This window comes from Leptonychotes weddellii, chromosome 9 (assembly GCF_054177405.1).
Source record: "Leptonychotes weddellii isolate Sample4059 chromosome 9, ASM5417740v2, whole genome shotgun sequence".
Lineage (NCBI taxonomy): Eukaryota > Metazoa > Chordata > Mammalia > Carnivora > Phocidae > Leptonychotes > Leptonychotes weddellii.
In genome coordinates this window covers 66,109,500-66,130,943 of record NC_138377.1, presented here as the reverse complement: position 1 = coordinate 66,130,943, position 21,444 = coordinate 66,109,500, and the positions used below count along the sequence as shown (strand labels likewise).

Sequence of the window (21,444 nt, the reverse complement as noted above, 5' to 3'; positions counted from 1 at the left end):
GGGAGCCTGCTTTTCCCTCTGCCTGCTACTCCCCTGCTGTTCATTTTCTGACAAATACAAAAAAGAAGTGTTTCTATTTCCACTCCTGCCATTCCAATTACATCCTAAAACCAGTAAATAAAATCTACATCTGGTTAGAATGTCAAACCTGTCAAAATTTTGTTTTTAACTGTTCATTCTGAAGCTCGTGCTATTCTCATTCTTTGCCCTCTTGAGACAAACCTATCTTGGATTTGCAATCTAGGTAAAAGTTTGGTAAATGTTTGTAACAACTACCCCATTTAAGTTAGCATTAAATCTCAAGTAAATTCTGCTGGGAAGAGGTGCAGTAAGGTGGGAGAGGCAGATTGCATGATCTGATTATTATGAGAGGTGTTGGATTTTGTTAGGTGCGGGGCCAAATTCAATTTATAACTGAAATCAAGCCTTTAGCTTCCTTTCCTTTATTTGCAGGGCAGTAAACTCCACCTGTAGTGGAAACCGATTGGAAAGACAAATACTTGACATAAACAGTGCCACTTATTCAGACTGTGTTCAGTATCATATGTAGGCACATTTACTACAAACAAAAAAGCCCATCAGAGAAAATAGGTAACAAACCATAAGATGTTTCTAATGAAGATTTCAGCCAATCCTCTACCTGTTCACCCTATTCACCTAGGCTACTCACAGTTATACTTACTCATACCACATTGTTAGTCCAGAAAAAAAAAAAAATTCAAATATAGTATCTGTATGGCTTATGAAATGTCAAATCATACTAACTAGAGAACAAGGGAAATAACTTGCCTCAGACAAGAAAATTCAGAACCCTACCTTAGAATTTTCATTACTACCCCTTAACTAGCCTATACATTCAATTTGAATCAGATGCAACTACCATTATGGCTGTTATTTCCCATCTTTCTGTGAAGAATACAAAAAGCAAAATATCACTAGATGGCAGCAACGAGTTGGCAATTTTATAAAAAGATGACTAAATCTGGAGTCCAAGGTTTTCTATTTCGCACTGCCTTTCTTTCACAACATGTCAAAGTTTCTCAGTACCTTTTGGATACTATAAATTTCCCCTTCTACTTAGGGCATCATCATCTGCACTCAAACTGAAGTTCCTATTTTGCCCATTTAGGTACTCTTTCACATTACTCTATCTGGCCCTCCTTTGTTCTCTACCTATGTATCTTTATTGCATTCATCAATTATTTCCCTCTGGCTAAAATGAACTGTCCATGTGTCTGCAAAAAGAAGAGTATACTTTAATCTGCTCCATCCCCAAAACTTATTATACATCAAAACACAGATATGATATCAAGGTCAAGACTACTAGCATGAAAAAATAGAATATCGTGGTACCTTTAGGACATTTTCAGGACATAAAAAGCTAAGTTGGCCATTTTTATTTTCTAAGTAGGTTCCACACCCAGGGTGGAGCCCAACACAGGGTTTGAATTCATGACCCTGAGATCAAGACCTGAGGTGAGATCAAGAGTGAGACGCTTAGCCAACTGAGCCAGGTGCTGGTCATTTTTATGATAAGCTATTCTAACTGCTTTGCCTAAGAATTAAAACTAAGAGAATACTCAAGATATTACAAATTACAGAGAAAAATAGATAATTTAATGGTAGCACATAGCTATTAAAAGCCAAAAAAACCTCGAAAAACATAACTCAGTATACAAAAATAAATTAATAGATGGATCAAAATGTAAATGTAGGGCGCCTGGGTGGCTCAGTCGTTGGGCGTCTGCCTTCAGCTCAGGTCATGATCCCAGGGTCCTGGGATCGAGTCCCACATCGGGCTTCCCGCTCTGCGGGAAGCCTGCTTCTCCCTCTCCCACTCCCCCTGCTTGTGTTCCTGCTCTCGCTGTGTCTCTCTCTGTTAAATAAATAAAATATTAAAAAAAAAAAATGTAAATGTAAAAAACTACATACGCAGTTGTCAAAACCTAAATAACAGAAAACATCCAACAGTCCCAACAAATATGAACAAGAAAAGGGGCAGGAAATGCAAAACAAATCATAAACATGAAAAATTTTAATACTGTTAAGAATTAATTCAGACAACTGTCGATACATGCTAATATCATTGGGGAAAAGCTTGTTGGGAAGAAAAGGATTTACAGGATCTCAAAATATTACCCAAAAGAATACTGATTATAAAAGGGAAAAAATGTACCTTTACAATGGAAACATAAATGCCACCACTTAAACCAACTGATCTGACATTACATGCCTCTTGGTGTGACAAAATTAAAACACACATCGCCTATGCAATATTCTTGGTAAAATATTTGAACCTGCACATAGGGAAACAGACAATTTCAAGTTTGTAGAGACATTATACAACAATATTAACTGGTTGGGACTCCTCAAACATACATACATACATACAACGTAGAGGCCTTTTCTAGATTAAGAAAGCAATGTGTGAACCTTGACTGGACACTGGATTGCAAACAACTTTTTGGTGACAGGGTATTTTATTATGGACTGTATACAAGAGAGTATTAAATTGAATCAGTGTTAATTTTCATTGGCTTGATAATTATTTTGGTGATATAGCTTATCTTTATTCTTAGAGGAGATGCAGGCATGTTCAAGTGCCTAAGTATCATGCCTAAAACTTTAACATCATTCGGGAGGGAAAAAAACCAAAATAAAACACCACACACAGAGCAAACATAGCAATCCACACAGTAGCTACCAGAACAAGAAGGCTGGAAAACGGATGGTGTATTTTACGTATGTAATATTACCTGTTCCAAAGTTTATTAAAGCTCCTATTATAGAAAACGGAAAAATGATACATACCAGGTCACACGCTTTAGCACTTCCCACAAAATATCAAATTGTATTTTTTGTCGTATTTTCTAATATAAAAATGATCATCCAATGGGGTTAAAAGACATGGCACTCCCACAACTGTACTAAGTAAACCAGTACATTTCTGTAGGTTCCTCTGAAAATTCTTAAAAAGTGCCAAGCAATGGGCAGGCCTACATACTTGCATTAATTAAGCAATTGGCAATGTTGAATTTCAGGTCATCCTATGTTTGGAATTGAAAGAGAAAACTCTGAACATCTATTAAGTTCTAAAAATCCCTGTTAACAAAAAACATTACATAACCACTTAACAAAAACATACTATAGAAATCTACGTGAAAAATGTTTACAATACAAAGACTCTGAAACCACATATGGTAATGATTCCATTTTGCTAAAAATGTATCAGAAAATACAGGTATATAGGTACACCTATAGCTGTTAAGAAAGAGATGAACCCAAACACCAAAATATTAAGTGGTTAAAAAAATATATTTTGGGGCGCCTCGGTGGCTCAGTTGGTTAAGCGACTGCCTTCGGCTCAGGTCATGATCCTGGAGTCCCGGGATCGAGTCCCGCATCGGGCTCCCTGCTCAGCAGGGAGTCTGCTTCTCCCTCTGACCCTCCCCCCTCTCGTGCTCTCTCTCCCATTCTCTCTCTCAAATGAATAAATAAAATCTTTAAAATATATATATATATATAGTTTTATATACATATTTCCTTCAAGTCTTCCTTAATAAGCATTTTTATTATAAAAGATTGTTCCTGTCAAAGTATAAACATATTATGACAAATTTAAAAATGAAGGTCTTCAATATTCCCAGAATCTCAAAGAGGGAAAAACTAAATCATGTAGTTCAACTGCCCCACAGATCTTCAGAGGATGTTAGAATCCCCTTACAACATCCTTGCTAATAATCTAGCCTCCTGAGAACCGCCACCAAAGTCAAGGAATTCACAATATGATATTCAATTCTAAAACTTAATTGGCTTTTAACTAATTTCTTCCTTTAGTTCCATCCTTCCTTTAGTGTCCATTCATTAGCATTAAATTTTTTTTCTTTAACGTAAATCATCTTATTCAAACTGTTCCCTATCCTCACCATCTTCTACGAAAATAAAAAATGGTGCCTTGTAACAAATACAATTTAATCTGTCAATGTCCCTTTGAACACAATAACAATCCAAATTTGGTTGCTCTTTCAAGAATGGAACACATTGGGCGCCTGGGTGGCTCAGTCGTTAAGCATCTGCCTTCAGCTCAGGTCATGATCCCAGGATCCTGGGATCAAGCCCCACATCAGGCTCCCTGTTCAGCAGGAAGCCTGCTTCTCACTCTCCCACTGCTTGTGTTCCCTCTCTCGCTGTCTCTGTCAAATAAATGAATAAAATCGTAAAGAAAAAAGAATGAATGGGACACACTCTGGATGCTCTCCGATGCTACTGTTTCTGGTAACTTTTGCATTGTCAACACATGCAGAATTCACTAAGTAAACCCCTAATTCTTCCACGTTTATTAATATAATGCTAACTTCCTGTATTGGGACAACTACTTTGTTGGGTTTCTTTACATCTAGTATAGAGCTTTACATTTTTCTTTCTTTTTTTTTTAAAAGATTTTTTTTATTTATTCATGAGAGACAGAGAGAAACAGAGGGAGAAGCAGGCTCCCAAGGAGCGGGAAGCCCGATGCGGAACTCGATCCCAGGACCCTGGGATCATGACCTGAGCCCAAGGCAGACGCTTAACCATCTGAGCCACCCAGACGCCTGAGCTTTACATTTCAAATACCATTTCAGCCTCCTACATATAGTTCACTGCCCCTAGTTCCAGCATGAAGAAAGTTTCAGATTTTGATTTTGTTAAGTATTAACAATCTCTTACAATTATATATTCTTCACTGATTTGTTCACCATACTGAGGAGTCTTACCCTTATCATTTTAAAAAGTTTAATATTAACACAATTTTCCATCAATAACAAATTTTTTTTTTCATGTTATATACTAGTTTTAAAACAATGACCACCAACAAAGTCAGTCCCAACTGTCTTTTCGCATATTTTCTGTATACTGAAAAGTCCTACCCTGGTTTAGTTTTGAGCAGGACATGGGTTAGTAACTCAAAAAATTGCAGAACAAAATTTAGGTAAAGCCTATTTAAAAAAACAATTTTAAACCACAAAGGAAGATAAAAAAATACCTATCCCCACAAATTCAAGCCATATCCACCATGACCAACTTCGCTTAAAATAGTGACTAAAGAGAACTTTCTAAACATAAAAATTCAACACATCCCCACACTAAAATACAAAAAAAACTAAAAAAAACCCCGATGTCTGCAATACACATTTGTTCACAATTCAAGTTCTTAGTAATGTATACAAAAATGCATGAAAATATTAATACAACCTAATGATTAAGAGGTCCGAGACTTTAGGATGAGAGACTTGTTTCAATTTTGAACTCAACCCCTCTGAAAAGTGTACACTACCCTTTGGGAAGCCAATTCCTTCAAAAACCAGATTCAACTGTAAAATGAGTATCACTGACAGTATTAGTCTCCCAGGTGAGATATGAGGCATAAATCAAGTACATGGTCCCTGGCATATAGCAAGTATTGCTGCTGCAGCTGCTGCTATTACTACATCATTTACTATTATTGGCAAATACCAACAAAAAAATGGGGCAAGGGGCGCCTGCGTGGCTCAGTTGGTTAAGCGACTGCCTTCGGCTCAGGTCATGATCCTGGAGTCCCGGGATCGAGTCCCGCATCGGGCTCCCTGCTCGGCAGGGAGTCTGCTTCTCCCTCTGACCCTCCCCCCTCTCATGTGCTCTCTCTCATTCTCTCTCTCAAATAAATAAATAAAATCTTTAAAAAAAAAAAAATGGGGCAAGGATGCAAACAGGTTATTAGCAAATAATACTAAAGGTCCATGGAGATTTTTAAAAAAATTCAACATCACTATAACAGGAATTAAACCAATTATCATACTTCACTTCCCAGACAAGGAAAAACATTTTTAAAAGTCATTTTAATGTATTATTTCTATGAATTGGTACCTTATTTTTATAGGACAATTGGACTTTTATCGAAAGCCTTAACGCTGTGAATATTCTTTGACTCTATTATAATCTCATTTTTGAGAACTCATTTTAAGGAAACAAGGATGTCGACATTTAGAAAGTAAGTGTATGATAATATGGGACTGGCTAAATGAACCTCAGTGCATCAATCCAACTGAATATAAGCAGCAACAATTATTTAAAAATGACACCGTACTGGGGCGCCTGGGTGGCTCAGTCGTTAAGCGTCTGCCTTCGGCTCAGGTCTTGATCTCAGGGTCCTGGGATCGAGCCCCGCATCGGGTTCCCTGCTCCATGGGGAGTCTGCTTCTCCCTCTCCCACTCCCCCTGCTTGTGTTCCCTCTCTCGCTGTCTCTCTCTCAAATAAAGAAAATCTTTAAAAAAATAAATAAAAATGACAATGTATTGACACTGAGAGATGTTCAAGATGGTAAGGAGCATACAGCTGACCCCTGAACAACACAGGGAGCTAGGGGCACCAACCTCCCCAGTGTGCAGTCAAAAATAAACCCCCATGTAACTTGACTCCCCAGAAACTGTTGACCGGAAGCCTTACCAGTAAGTTAACACATATTTTGTGTATGTATTATATACTGCATTCTTGCAATTAAGACAAAAATTATTAAAATCTTAAGGAAAATATACATACAGTACTATATATTTTTAAAATCCCACAAAAGTGGACTCATACAGTTCAAACCCGTGTTAAGAGTCAACTGTACAAGTTACCTAAATCATTAAGTAAGACATCTCAGGACGTAGTAGTAAAGTACTTTTTCCTCAACAACCACACTGCTTTCATAATTTTTTCATTTTGCAAAGACAGCTTAACGCTACCTTGAGATTTAATGATTGTGATACACAGCTTGGCCTAGAATCAGTGAAGATTTCTATAACCCTCTAAACAGAGGGTGTAAAGGTTGAGTGCTTCCCTTCCACAAGAGCAATTCAAAACTATATAAAATCGGGGCGCCTGGGTGGCTTGGTCATTAAGCGTCTGCCTTCGGCTCAGGTCATGATCCCAGGGTCCTGGGATCAAGCCCCGCATCGGGCTCCCTGCTCCGCGGGAAGCCTGCTTCTCCTCCTGCCACTCCCCCTGCTTGTGTTCCCTCTCTCGCTGTGTCTCTGTCAAATAAATAAATAAAATCTTAAAAAAAAAAAAAACTATATAAAATCAAGAAAATGGTCATCTCTATACCAAAGTTTTCACTGGATATTGTTTCATAAATTGGGGGTCTCTCATTGGTAGTCCCACCAAATACAGACACTTCTCTCTAGTCTCAACCTTCATAATCAACTGTGCCATTACTAAACGGTATTCGTCTGCTTCAGAGTATTACATGAGACTTAAAAGAGGGGAGAGGGGGCCCTGGCTGCCTGGGTTGATAGAGCATGTGACCCTTGATCTTGGGGTTGTGGGTTCGAGCCCCACACTGGGTGCAGAGATTACCTAAAAATTAAAAAAAAATTTTTAAAAATAAAAAACAAAATGGGGGGGCACATGCCTGGGTGGCTCAGATGGTTTAAGTGCCCCCCTTTGGCTCAGGTCATGACCCCAGAGTCCTGGGATCAGCTCTCCATCGAGCTCTGCATTGCATCGGGCTCCCTCTCCCTCTGCTTGTGCTCGCTCAAAAAATCTTAAAAAAAAAGAGAAAAGAAAACCCCAGCATTTCAGAAGCCTATATAATTCTTTTGAAGATTTTATTTGACAGAGACACAGCGAGAGAGGGAACACAAGCGGGGGGGGGGGGTGGTGGCAGAGGGAGAAGCAGGCTTCCCACAGAGCAGGGAGCCTGACGTAGGGCTGGATCCCAGGACCCCAGGACCATGACCCGAGCCAAAGGCAGATGCCCAATGACTGAGCCACCCAGGCGACCCAGCCTATCATATTCTTAACCAGAGCAGCTTCTATATAGCAAAACTCCCCTTGACAAACATCTATTTACTTTGGGAACATTTTAAGCCATTCGAAAAAAAGAGGTTCCCAAATTTACAAGTATCAAGCATTAGAAATATTTAAGGGGCACCTGGGTGGCTCAGTTGGTTAAGCGGCTGCCTTAGGCTCAGGTCATGATCTTGGGAGTCCCAGGATGGCGCCCCACCTCAAGCTCCCTGCTCCGTGAGGAGTCTGCTTTTCTCCCTCCCTCTGCCCCTCCCCCCACTTGTGTTCTCGCTCACTCTCAAAAAAAATATTTAAAAAAAATGTAAAACAGGGAAAGAATTAAGATCAACATTTCAAAATGACTTCAGTAAAGTCAATAAATTTCGACTGGGAACTAAAACATCAAGAACATATGCAATATATAAAAGTAAGTAAAAGTAAGTAAAAAAATACAGGAAGGCCTTATTATTTCTAGTATAACACTAAAATTTTTTGAATGAGAATACACGGTTTAATTTGTATAAACCCCTGGTTAGAACACTATCTTTATACTTGAGATTCATGCTTTAAATTTTAGGGGTGTCTTAAATCAGGAATTTCCTTTAAATGGTTTAGCAAATAACACTGAAAGAAAATGGAACCATGGCAATCTACGTGGAAGGTATATAGAAAATTACATTGTTATTTGTATGTTTGAATATTTTCTTTAAAATGTTGGGGGAAAAAATGTTGGGGAAATGGAAAATTATGTTCACAAGTATTATAATCAGATCTACACTGACCTGCAAAATTATGTTTTTAAAATATTACTCTCTTCAGCTATCATATACCACCAAGAAGTAATTATAGAGTGGTCACATTATACCAGATATATGATTTGCCTAAAAGCTCTGATAATTCAAAATACATCTATTTCAGGATGGCAATCATTTCGATTACTAGCTTAAGTGGTATCACCATTTACCCAGTCTGCCTATTTGAAATTACTTGATTTTTTTTTTAATTTTATTTATTTATTCATGAGAGACAGAGAGAGAGAGAGGGAGAAGCAGGCTCCCAAGGAGCAGGGAGCCCGATGCGGGACTCGATCCCAGGACCCTGAGATCATGACCTGAGCTGAAGGCAGATGCTTAACCATCTGAGCCACCCAGGCGCCCGAAATTTCTTGATTCTTAATCCTATTTGCAATTTGGTGAGTCATTAGTTCAAATCTTACACATAAAACCGTTTTTACTTGCATTATTTCAAATTTACATAAAATGGAGCCATACCATGATCCTCAACTTTCCCCCCAAACACCGAAAACCCTTGCCAGAAAGCCCATCAAAATTTCTATATCACGAGCAAGCAACAAAAAGGAGTGCAAGTGGTCTATACCAGTTTCTTTTTACCCATCACAGTTCTAGGACAGAGCATGAAATTGTGTATTTCTATGAAGCTTCCAGATGATGATGATGATGATGATGATGATGATGACGGTGATGATGCTGCTGCTGGAGCACAGACCATATTCTGAATAGCAAGGGTCAACAATACTTACTGACGGTAGATTCAATTTTTATTTATCTTTCATTGAATTCCAACAAAATATACTTTTATCTTTAAAAAAGTCTATCATGGGGACATGTTTGGAAAATCAGCGTTTTCCACAGAATTTACCAATACTGTGCTTTTTTGTTGTGTTACACCCCAGTGGGATCTGGAGAAGCACACAGCTGTCAAATCAAATATATTAGTATTTCTGCAGTCATATGCATAATCATAGTCACTTAATTTAACAGACTATAATTGATTTCCTGTCAATTGAGGTCAGGCTGTCACCAAACTGTCAAACTATTGAAAAAATTTCCCATAAATTTTTAGATTTCTGAATTGTAAATAAAAGATCTCTGACCAGTAGAGGAAAATTATTTTGTGTAAAGAAATTATTTTTAATAAGGAAATCCAACTTAAATTTACAACATTCTCCATTACTCAGACCTAAACAGCTAGAACATAGTATTATACCTAAATCTGCAAATTAACAGTAAAATATAGAGAGGAATCCCATCTTTTGTTACCCTGACCTCAATTTTATCACCAATGAGAACAAACATGCCAAGATTCTCTCAACTTAAAAAAACAAACAAAACTTCTCTCTAAGAAAAGAACTTCTCAAAGTCCAAAAAGGACTAAGCAGAAAACATGTAAGCAAAAATCAATCATCCTTGTTAATACTCCCACAAAAATGAAACACAATTGGGAAATGCCTTTCTCAGTCCCCACAGTATTTTAGGGTCTTAAATACTTGTGTGACAATGACTGCGTTTTTAAGTCCTTACCGTTCAGAAATAGGATACTGAAATATCTACAGATAAAATATATAAAGGATTTACTTCAAAATAACATGAAGCAGAGAGGGTAGATGCAGGTATAGATGAAACAAGATTACCCAAGGACTGTTAAAGCTGGACAAGTTCAGGGAGATTATACTCCTCTGCGAAGTTTTCCACAAAAATGAAAATAGCACCAAATTTATGCATACATAGATCCAGAAATAAAATACTTAAGGGTATTTACAAAATTTTATTTGTCAGACTGTTCAATTATGTATACAAGGGAAAAATGGGAAAACATTAAAGGCCCAAGACAGAGTTCTATTTAAGTAAAATATTATACAAGGATGCTATGTATGCAGCTATTTAAATTTTCAGATTTCTACTAATTTTATGTTAATATTATGTTCACATTAAGTAAAAAATCTTTCTGTACTTGAATGTGTATGTTTTGAAAAGCCTATATGCATACTCACGAGAGTAACTTTAAAAAAAAGTTCTTCCAAATTGCCTGCAGCCCTATCACAGGAAACACAATAGCCTATGCTCTCAAATGAAAATTTGATCCATTCCACCACAGCCAGACCTGTTTTAAAGCTGTTTTTCAACTATAAAACTGCTTACTAAACCCCTAGTACATAGGCTGTAGCCATTTACACCCAGCCACAGAAAAATTGAAGCAGATCTAAGTTGTCTTACTTAAATGAGAATACCGTGTTGCTCGTTATATTACTCTTCAAGCACACAGCAAGTTTCCTTCCAACCCTAACAATGTTGTTATACCTGTATCGTTCAAGGTATTTCCCTATACCTTTACATAGATAATAAACTTCTATAATATGTGCGATGGTGCAATGTGCTAGAGTATCCAGTAGGGAGGGGGAAACTTGAAGGGCTAAGTGAAGGAAGCCATCAGTGAGGCCATGACCTTTGAGATAAGAACCTAAATGAAATGAGCAACCAAGTAATCTTAGGAATGTCTCAAGGAAGAAAATTCCAAGAAAAGCTTGAGATAGGACCATCTAGCATTCAAGACTCAATAAGGAGGCAATGCGGCTAGAACAGAATATACTAAGTGTGTTATTAAGGGAGGACGAGCACAACATCATTGTAGGGTATTAAATCACAGTGAATTTTTAAATTTTAACGTTGAAAATAGGAAGCTATTGATTTTCAAGCAGCAACCAAAACAGGCATTAACCAAAACGGGAAACACTGGTTTGAGACTAGCAGGAGCCCAGTTTGGGACTTTTAAATTGGTAATAGTTAACATTCAAGGAGTCGTCAGCTAGGTAACTAGACATACTGGCATGTCATTCGAGAAAGTCCAGGCTGGTGATGCAAGCGTGGGAATCTCATTAGCTTATAGATGGTATAGAAAATCATCTGATTGAATGAAATGACCCAGGGAATGTAAAAAAGAGAAGTGGAAGGAATGAACACAGAGTACTCCAACAGAGCTGAAGAAAAGCCAGATACAGAACAAAAACCTAAAACTTATTTTCGAGGAGGAAAGTGGCCCAACTGGTTAAATCACACCAACTGGTCAAGTGTGATGAGGACTTACAAGACGACTGCTGGATTTGGCAATATACCACTCTGGGATGTGTATTTTTTTAAAACCACAAATGCAATTATTTATTTCTTCAACTAAAACTCACTTTTAAAGTGTGTTTAGTTCTCTAAAATATGGTCACATCCAAACATTTTATGAAATTATACCACAAAGCTACCTGTAAGTTATTACCTTGAACTCTTCATCGTGTCATTTAAAGTGATAAGAACAGGGCGCCTGGGTGGCTCAGTCAGTTAGGCGACTGCCTTTGGCTCAGGTCATGATCCTGAAGTCCCGGGATCGAGGATCGAGTCCCGCATCGGGCTCCCTGCTCAGCGGGGAGTCTGCTTCTCCCTCTGACCCTTGCCCCTCTCATGTGCTCTCATTCTCTTTCTCAAATAAATAAATAAAATCTTTAAAAAAAAATAAAGTGATAAGAAGAAACAAGGGGCGCCTGGGTGGCTCAGTTGTTAAGCATCTGCCTTCCGCTAGGGTCATTATCCCGGGGTCCTGGGATCGAGGCCTGCATCAGGCTCCCTGGTCCACGGGAGGCCTACTTCTCCCTCTCACTCCCCCTGCTTGTGTTCCCTCTCTGTGTCTTTGTCAAATAAACAAGCAAAATCTTAAAAAAAAGAATTAAGCTAAATATATTAATGATGATATTTAGTTGGAAACTCTTTAAAAATATAAGTCCGAAGCAGTTTCTTTTTTGGGGGGGGGAGGGGTAACTGTAGCCCAACTGAAGATTTTTCGAAAATACTTCATTATGTCAAATAAAGAACAATCTAGTATGATTAAGAGTTGAAATGTAGGCTTAATGGCCTGGGTTGAATCCATGTGTCACCATTTATTAGGTATGTCTAACTGTGAGCAAATTTTTAAAATTGTGTTTCCATATTCTCATCTCCAAAATTCTAATGATAATACACAAAGTTTATGATGATTAAAAAAGCTGTAAAAACATTAACAATGACAGCCATATTCACAATAAGGTGTCCAGATTATTACTTCCAAAAGGAAAAAATTGAGGGTCTACTTCATTTTTCCTTTCAAACAGAGAAGTGATCAGTAGTTTCCTAGAGTCTGATCAACCTGTCCTCTTCAAACTAATTACATCTGCTCATTAATACACACACAAAAAACTCATTTGAAACAACTGGGCAAGTATCCCCAGGCCTAGGATTACTACTTTTTTCTAAAAGATTAGAAGATAGTGACCTACTCTTGATAGGTCTAATATATTGTCCTCCTTGAACTCTGTCCTCATTACTAACATTCCCCAGACAACAGCCAAAAGGAAATTCCAAAGTTAATAGGATCTCAGCATCCTCCAAGGTCCTTCAAAAGATTCCCTTTGTTCCCAAGACAACCTAGATATTAAATAAGGATCCTACAAGGACCTGTGTACCATGCTTGCTAATTGCTTATCTTTCCAACTTTGTCTCTTATTCTATGCCTTCTTGGTGACTATTCTCCACTAGTATTTTTTGCTCTGAAGTCAAGATTTCCCTCCATTACCTGTGCTTTCAGGTAGGATAACCCACTTCTAGATCTTAATTTCACCATCAATTCAAGGTCACTTCACTGGAAGCACCCTACCACCTCCATATTCTAAATTTGGTTCCCTTTCTATAATCTTACTCTGTTCTTTCCTTCTAGATATAGTGCTCTTTGTCACTCAATTTCTCCCCTCAATGATCTGTCCAAGAGAGGACAGGGGACAGTATGTTTTCTTCATCCCTATGCCCCACCCTACTGGTGATTTTCAGAATAAGCACTCAAACGTCTAATGCATAAGCATCTCTACTTGAATGTTCCACGTGCGCCTCAAAAAACCAATTGTTTAAATTGCTTTCTCCTATTCTTACCCTAATCTGCTCCCTTCATCTATCCTGGGAGTCACACTGAATCCCTTGCTCCTCATGATCACAGTAACCATCAAATCCTCCTAAATTTATCAGTTCCTCTCTAGTCCCAATACCATTGCTTTTGACCAGGCCAGCTCATTATTTTTCTGTGTATTTTACTATCTTCCTTATCACCTACCTCCTCCAAGCCATTTCCACACCAACAGAATGACATTTCCAAAATGAAAATCTGATCTCAATCCCTGGTTTAGAACCTTTTAATAGCTCAATAGTTTTTGGATAAAATACAAACTCCTTAGCATGGCATTAAAATTTTTATAATCTGGCCTTAATTCTAAGGTTCAATTCAGTTCCCTTTCTCTTAGAAGCATTTCCTGCCCTTTTAAGAGTCAATCAGGTACTCATTTTTACATGCTTCTATAGGTTCTATGTTTACCTCTGATCACACGATGACATTGTCTCATTCATCTGTCTCCCTCACAAGGTTCCAAGTCCCTGAAAAACTACCATACCTTTTTGTGTCTCCCCAAACCAGAATATGACCCACAAGAATTTATAAAATTAACAAGGACGGACCAATAGTGAACAGCAGCCACACAATGACAGATGAGTTAACAGGTAAAAATAGCTTTCATGTAACAGAGGACATCAATAATACTTGGACCTATAAAAGAAAATTTTCCATTCCTCTTCCAGATAACCTCAGGACATTTTATATAACTTTCTCCCATTCGGTTTTCCTTTGAGGATGCCTTCAGTGTTATTTTATTCGTTTGGTACAAATAAGGAAGTAGTATGTGATTTATCCTAGTAACACACAGCACTGAATATGCCTTTAAAAAAATCATTTTTTTTCTTTCAGCTCAAAATCTACAGCAACTCTAGAGTGAGTTATCAAAATATTCCACTGTAGTCAGTAAAATACTATAGGCTGTGGGGTGCCTGAGTGGAACAGTTGGTTGGGCATCAAACTCTTGGTTTTGGCTCAGGTTGTGGGATCAAGACCTGCACTCAGTGTGGAGTCTGCTTAGGACTCTCTCTCCCTCTGCCCCTACCTTCTAAAATGAATAAATCTTTTAAATACTACAGGTTGCTAAAATTCTTAATTCTTTAGGTACTCATTCCTTCCTATTACTATTGGGAACACATTAGATTCCCCAACATTTGCTGGGTCACAAGTCACCACTGAAAAAGAGAGCAACTCTACACCTCTCCTGATTTGGATACAGGTTAAAGAGATTTCACTGCTTTCTGAGATTAAAAATCTACCTATCCTTTAAAACAAAAAAAAAAAAACCTCCCAGTGAGATAGCATTTAATATTACAGCATGTTTCTTGTGATTTGATTCATGTTAAATTTCAGTAAGAATAGTCTAACTGGAGTACAATCAAAAACTACTGTTACAAACCCAAGGAAGATTACTCTGAATGACAGAAAATTTTTACTAATTTGCAATAATCTAAGAATAAACCCATCTAATATGTCCTTGTCTTGCTGCTATTTAAAACAAACCATTTCATTCTGAAGTATATGTAAACTTCAGCTGCTCTTTCCAATTATCAAAAATTCTCAGTCAGCCCAAGTTAGTTACAACCTCATAATTCCATTAGCTTATAAAAAACTGAGCTGGCATCCTTTGGGAAACATCTCAATACACAAAAATCTTAACCCAAACATTACCAGAAGCTATCACCTATACTGTATCAACTACACTTAAATGGGTGTATTTCCTAGTCTTTGCAATGAAACCAAGTGGACCTCACACCTCTTACCATCACCCAGGAAGGGTGTGCATCTGTTCCGAAGGCCCCCTGGCTCCAGGTCATCCTGGCTGCTGCTGTTCCAGGCTGGGCATCCATGTTGCTGCAGCTTGTGGTTTGTGAGGGGTAGTAGTGTACAGGAAAAGCAGGATGGGATTTCAAGGGAAACAGGAGGAAAATGGCTTTCTGGGAAAATGCCATCACCATCATAGGTGTTAAGTAGTACCACACACATTTTATTGCAGCACAGTTTAAAAATTTTAACAAATGAAAGATTAAAAATAAAAAAAACAAAAATAAAAAATAAAAAATACAGACGTCCAGAGATGCTCTTAAACAGTTAAGTTAAAGATCAGGAAAAATAAGGTCACAGACTTAACAGCCAGTAAAATTCTTTCAAGCCTGGGGAAGGGGATGAGGGCAAGGGTGGGGTTGGGAGAGAAAAGGTTTATGTGATCAATCCACTTAAAAATGCTAATGCCTTCACCTTCTCTCCCAAGATGCAAAACTCCAAAGTCAATCAGGAGGCCGGAGAAATTCTTATGAACATTCAGAAAAACTCGATTTTAATCCGATTAAAAATCATCAGTGTCATTATCATCATCATCATCACCATCATTAAGTATAATAATAATAAATAATAATAGTAACTAGTAACAACAATAAAAAGGAAATCAGCGGAAAGTCAGGAAAAATGTAAAAAAAAAATTGGAATAACTTACTGTAGCTGAAGATCAAAAAAATCTCACTGTAAAAAAACAAAAATAAAAATAGCCCAGATTAGAAAAACGGGAGGTGCAAAAATGTCAAGTCAGTAAAGTTCATTTCTTTTCTTTTTCCAAAAGCAGTTTCCACAAAAACCGCAAGGGTAAAGTTCTCAGTAGCAGACAAGCAAAGCCCTTTCCACATCATCAATCAATCTTAAAAATACACGAGGAAGTAGAGAGGTCAGTTTATGAGAGGCTAAAAGGCTCCTCCTCCTCTAACCCAACTGCTGCAGAAAAAATAGAATAGAAATTTTAAAAATTACATCTTAAATCCAAGTCCCGTTTTTGGAAACAATTGAAAAAAAAACACCTGTAAATTTGCCGTAGTGCACACCAAGTTGCATCATTATGTTTAAAATCTCTTTATAAAATCAATTTTGGAATGGGAATGTGTGTGTTCTGGAAGGGTGGGGAAGGGAGGTTAAAAATCAAAGCTGAGCTCCAGTGAGTAGGGATGGGGTTCGCCTTGCTGCCCTGTGAAAGGAGAAGGGACAGATTGAGTCAGAGTTCCTCAGAAATGTTGTGCCCTAAACCCCCAAGACAGAAACATCTGTCCATTGCATGTAACACATTTTGGTAAAGCATAACATTACACTGGGAAGGGAAGAGCCTCTATAGAACCATCACCTCTACCAGTGACTGTCTTCACAATTCAGTTATCAGTAGGTGACAAAAATTTACTAAATATATGCCTATATTCCCACAAGGGTCTTAAAAAACAAAAATCTACATTCAAACATTCATTTGATAATCAGCAGTTTGGACAAAGAAATTATAGAAAAACCAGGCCAACAGAGATGAAGAAGTGAGCAAGTATCAAATATCAAGATTATGAAGGGGAATGGTCTACCATGAAGATACACACTAGAGATGACATCTATTCTCAAAACCTGTAAAGTGATGAGACTACAAGACCTGATAGGTTCTATAGGGGGAAAAGATGTTTACTTAAGGAGCACATCATAAAAATTAATAAATAAGGAGCTCATCATTCCAGTGACAGAATGAAAAACCACAAATGAAGGAGAAAAGTTTACTAGAGTTACTGAATAATGTCATAAAAGTAAGTGAAAGTTATGGTCCTTAATGGATTTCTTTCTGTGGTCTGTTTATAAGCTAGTATACAGAGCTAATTTCAAGATATGAATTTTAAGAATCTGACACAGACCACCACACTAAAAAATAACATGCATGACAAATTGGCTGTTTCATCAGCTACAAGATTTTCAATTAGGCTGTAGGTTTTTTGAGAAAATAAGGAAATCACCGCCCTCATATTTTAATATTCAGCCAAATGGTCTTATTCTCCTTTACAAATGTCAGTAAACTAGGGGGACCTGGCTGGCTCAGCTGGTAGAGCATGTGGCTCTTGATCTCAGAGCCATGAATTCAAGCCCCACGTTCGGTGTAGAGCTTACTTCAAAAAGCAGGGGGAAAAAAAAAAGGTCAGGGCAGCCTGGGTGGCTTAGTTGGTTAGGCGTCTCTTGATTTCAGCTCAGGTCATGATCTCAGGGTTGTGAGCTTGAGCCCTGCATTGGCCCTGGAGCCTGCTTAAGAATCCTCTCCCACTCCCTCTGCCCCTCCCCCTCAAGAAAAAAAAACTTAAAAAAATAATAAAATTAAAATTAAAAAGTGTTCCTTGAGTCAATTATGTGTGGATGACTACAGCAACAGAACAGGTACTAAACCTCTAAAATTTTAACTGTAAATTTTTCCGAGAGTGTGGAACTCAATCTCAGGGTTGTGGGTTCGAGCCCCATGTTGGGTGTAGGGATTACTTAAAAATAAAATCTTCAAAACAAACTATACAAACCATAAAAAAAAAAAGTTGTAGAAAACGTACACATTTGAATATTATCTCTACGGCAATGTTTGTGATGTCCAGTTATGATGAAACTTTCAATTTTCTTAAGTCACAGCTTGAACCCGGTACTCAAAATCTTCAGGGTATGTTAATTAACTTTGTGGCTCATCTACAAATAAAGCCTTTGCACATGTCGCAAGACAAACGCTCACCAAGAAGATGAAAAGAAACATTTACATTTCTGAAAGTCATCAAGAGGTCTTCCAAAAAGTTACGTTAAATTGATGAGCTACCAACTCATAAAAAAAAAGACCAGTTTTAGTGCCTAATTATAATACTTTGCAATTAACAGTGTACCTAAGTTACACTTTGTAATACCTCTGGGAGGTTTGGATCCCTTCTTCTAAAGCACTATTCTCTAAGTGTGGGTTGCCAACCAGCACCAAGTGGCACTTATTAGAAATGCAAATTACCAAGGCCCACACCAGACTTAATTAGAAACTGGTGGTGGAGCCCAGCAATCTATTTTAACTATTCTCCTCACTGATTCTAATGTTGGTTCACATTTAAGAACCACTATGAGAGTTCAATGGGGAACCCCTATCCCATAGTTAAGAGTGGTATAAAGTAAATCCAAGATCATGACTTACCATACTAAATGCACCAAGAGAATTTAAAAACCCTATGGTAATCCTTTTTCCCCTTTATAAGCCCCAACTTTCTAATATCTAAGAGAACACTTGCATTTATGCTACATCAAATAGTGCTGGTTCTCACCCGTCAATTCTCTAATAAATCTAATATGTAATAACCATCATCTTCCCTGACCCCAATCAGAATGAATATACATATTAAATATGAGCAAATAATGATCTCCAAAAACAATTATAAAGCTATTTCAAGACCGTTTAGATATTAATATATAAAAACTGCTTTTAATAAAACTTTATACACTTCAGCCTTCTGACAAATGACTTGAGTAGAAATCAGAAATTAAAATAGGTAAAATGTCTAAGCCCTCTTTTAAGTATAAAACTGAAATCCATAACTTTTGATTTGCCTAATACAATAACGGGGGGGGGGTAAGGGAGATGGGGATACAGTTCTCTTCTCTCAGGCCAAGATTCTTTCAACTGTCACTCCCCAGTTAACATCTTAGATAATGACTACCTAATATAATTTTTATTAGAATTAACGATTTTGGATTTATTCCTTGCTTGTTCTTACAGCAATTCCAACCAAAACGAAGATGCATGCTATGTGAAACCCACTAAAGCCCTAATCACAAATATAAGGAATGTTTAAATTCTCCACAGAAGGAATAGCAACCAACACCAAGCATTCCAGTGCAATGAGCATGGGAAACACAAAAAGGTCGGAAGACCTGCAACTTAGGCATCCTTCTTAAATCCTTCCTCTTTAGCCACATGAAAATGCTATTAAAGCCTATCTGAAAACCCCTTCTAAAATTGTTTCAGACATTAATTCTGGGGCCCAATCTTTCCAGATGGATAGTAACTCAAAGGAACTGTTTCCTTCGTACATGCTGATCCCAGGAAACCCAGTATTTCTAAGAGGTCAAGGCAAGAAAAGTGCCCAATTATTTTCAATTTTTATCAACTGTTATTAAATATTAATTCCTTACATTTCTATTTGCCAACGATATTTTTATTACGTTTACGAGTTAAATCATCTAATCACTGCCCTTATCTCATTTCTAACAGTTCTGCAGTGACACAAACTTTAGTTTTAAGCGCATGTAGTAATATACATGTTTACGTTTTTCCTAAAGAGCAATGCTTTTAATCCCTATTACATTATCTACATGGTGAGGGAGTTGACAAATGCATTCACCATTCCGGATTAAAGTACTTTTACCTTGTATCTGTTTCCTAAGGGATGATTTTATCCTTCAGTATTGGTTTAAACTTTGCCTAACAGTTTTTGTGAGAGAACACACTATGAAAAAAGAAATCTTCCCCTTCCCCAAGTATCCAAAAAAAAGGCAATTTCTTGGATAAGTGAATGTGATACTACTTAGAAACACCTATGTAATTTTTATAAACCTAGCGAAAATTTTCCTAAATTTCAGGACTTAGCAAATAGTGGGCACAATACTACTTTCTTAATAAAAAGTATGGTTAACTACATACTTTTCAGATAGATATTTTGGAAAATCAATGCCAGAATACCCTGAAAGTCAAATTTTAAGTTTCTATTAGAATGTTAAATTAGTAACAACTGCCAATTCTCGTAATTATTTTTCCCAAGTGCAATCTGGGAATTTCCGGTTACCGCTAGTGACTGCTGTAATTAGGTTCTCGTAAAAAAATTCAAATACAGTACTATCAATACCTACTATTCCAATAGCTAGGTAAAAACCACTTGACTAATCTAGTAGAGTCAAATTCCTTAGTTCCGCTACTGATTTATTATGACCCTGGCAACCGACACTCTTGTGCCTCTCAGTTTCTGTCTGAGAAAGATAGTAGTACCTACCTCAAGCAAAGTTCCACTAACTTATATATTTCAAGTGATTTGTAACCTGCAGATAAAAAGTAAGCCAGCTTTAATTATTACTGTTAATATGTAAATGAGATTACAATATTAAAAAAATAGAATTGAAAATAACTACTTCGAGGTCCGCCGTTGCTCAGAGAAGTGTAAAATAAAAAATGATCAGTAAAACATTAAATCTATTGTTAAAATATTTACAACTCTTACGCCCTGCGGTACGCTCCAGAATTGAGAGGCTCGCGGTACAGTATCTACTTGGTAACCCTTACCCATCCCCCGCCCAATTTTTAAATTTAACAGGAGGCATCAGCACTACGTGAACTTCCAACTGTATTAATGAGCATCTCGATCTTCCCTTTCATCTCTCTCTTGGAGTCCTCATGGTCGTAGAAAATGAAAGAAAAGCAGCCGTTAACACAGAAAAAGAGCGAAAAAGGAAAAGGACGTTTTCCCTGCCGATCGTGGCCTAGAGAACACTAGGTTAAATCTGCGCAAGGGCTGAGGCCTATAAAACTCTCTCTGCATAAAACCTAATGCCCCAACATAAAGAGAATAAATGGAGGCCTGATTACTCTACCGAGGGTAAGGTTCCCTCGTCTTCTCTCCCACACCCCCTCGCGCTCGCCGAGGAACCCAGCGCCTGCCCTGCTTCTGCCCCCTCCACTTACCAGGAGGGGGAAGGGAGAAGAGATTCGATTCTGAATCTCCTACTCCCGAGTTCTACGTGGAGAAGCCAACTGCTGCTCGAGGTCGACAACGCGGCCACACCACTCAGTCCTCGTCTCTTCACAAAATGGCCCCCGAGTCTCCTCTGCCGCCGAGGCGAAGGCCTAGCCCCCGCCCCGCTCCTGAGAATCGTGCTATTGGCTGCGACTTTTCTCGCTCCCGCTTCTAATTAGACAGTTCTACCGCTCTTCACAATTCTGCCCAATCACAATCAGTAGTGGGTTAGACTATGCAGGAGAATTTCCACATGCGTGAGAGAAACTAGTTTGTAAATGGCTATTTTTCCTGTCATTTATCACCTGAGAAGTGCTTATTGGCCACTGTACTTGACGAAGCGCTGGG

At 37.9% G+C, this 21,444-nt stretch overlaps 1 protein-coding gene across 8 annotated transcripts in view; it reads right to left on the bottom strand.

Moving 5' to 3' along the window:
• The window catches only part of HNRNPC (heterogeneous nuclear ribonucleoprotein C), a 54,639-nt gene extending 33,442 nt beyond the window's left edge, over nucleotides 1-21,197 (bottom strand). For 4 of the 8 annotated variants that reach the window (XM_031025981.2, XM_031025985.2, XM_031025986.2 and 1 more), the window contains exons 1-3: nucleotides 21,045-21,197; nucleotides 20,359-20,404; nucleotides 16,011-16,036 (exon numbers count right to left, since the gene is read on the bottom strand). The gene's annotated coding sequence lies outside the window, so the exon portion shown is untranslated. Of the gene's footprint in view, nucleotides 1-15,293; nucleotides 15,988-16,010; nucleotides 16,037-20,358; nucleotides 20,405-21,044 lie in introns of those variants that run through there. The other 4 variants (XM_031025982.2, XM_006731355.3, XM_031025984.2 and 1 more) reach the window with 4 other exon arrangements.
• Nucleotides 21,198-21,444: the final 247 nt, after the last annotated feature.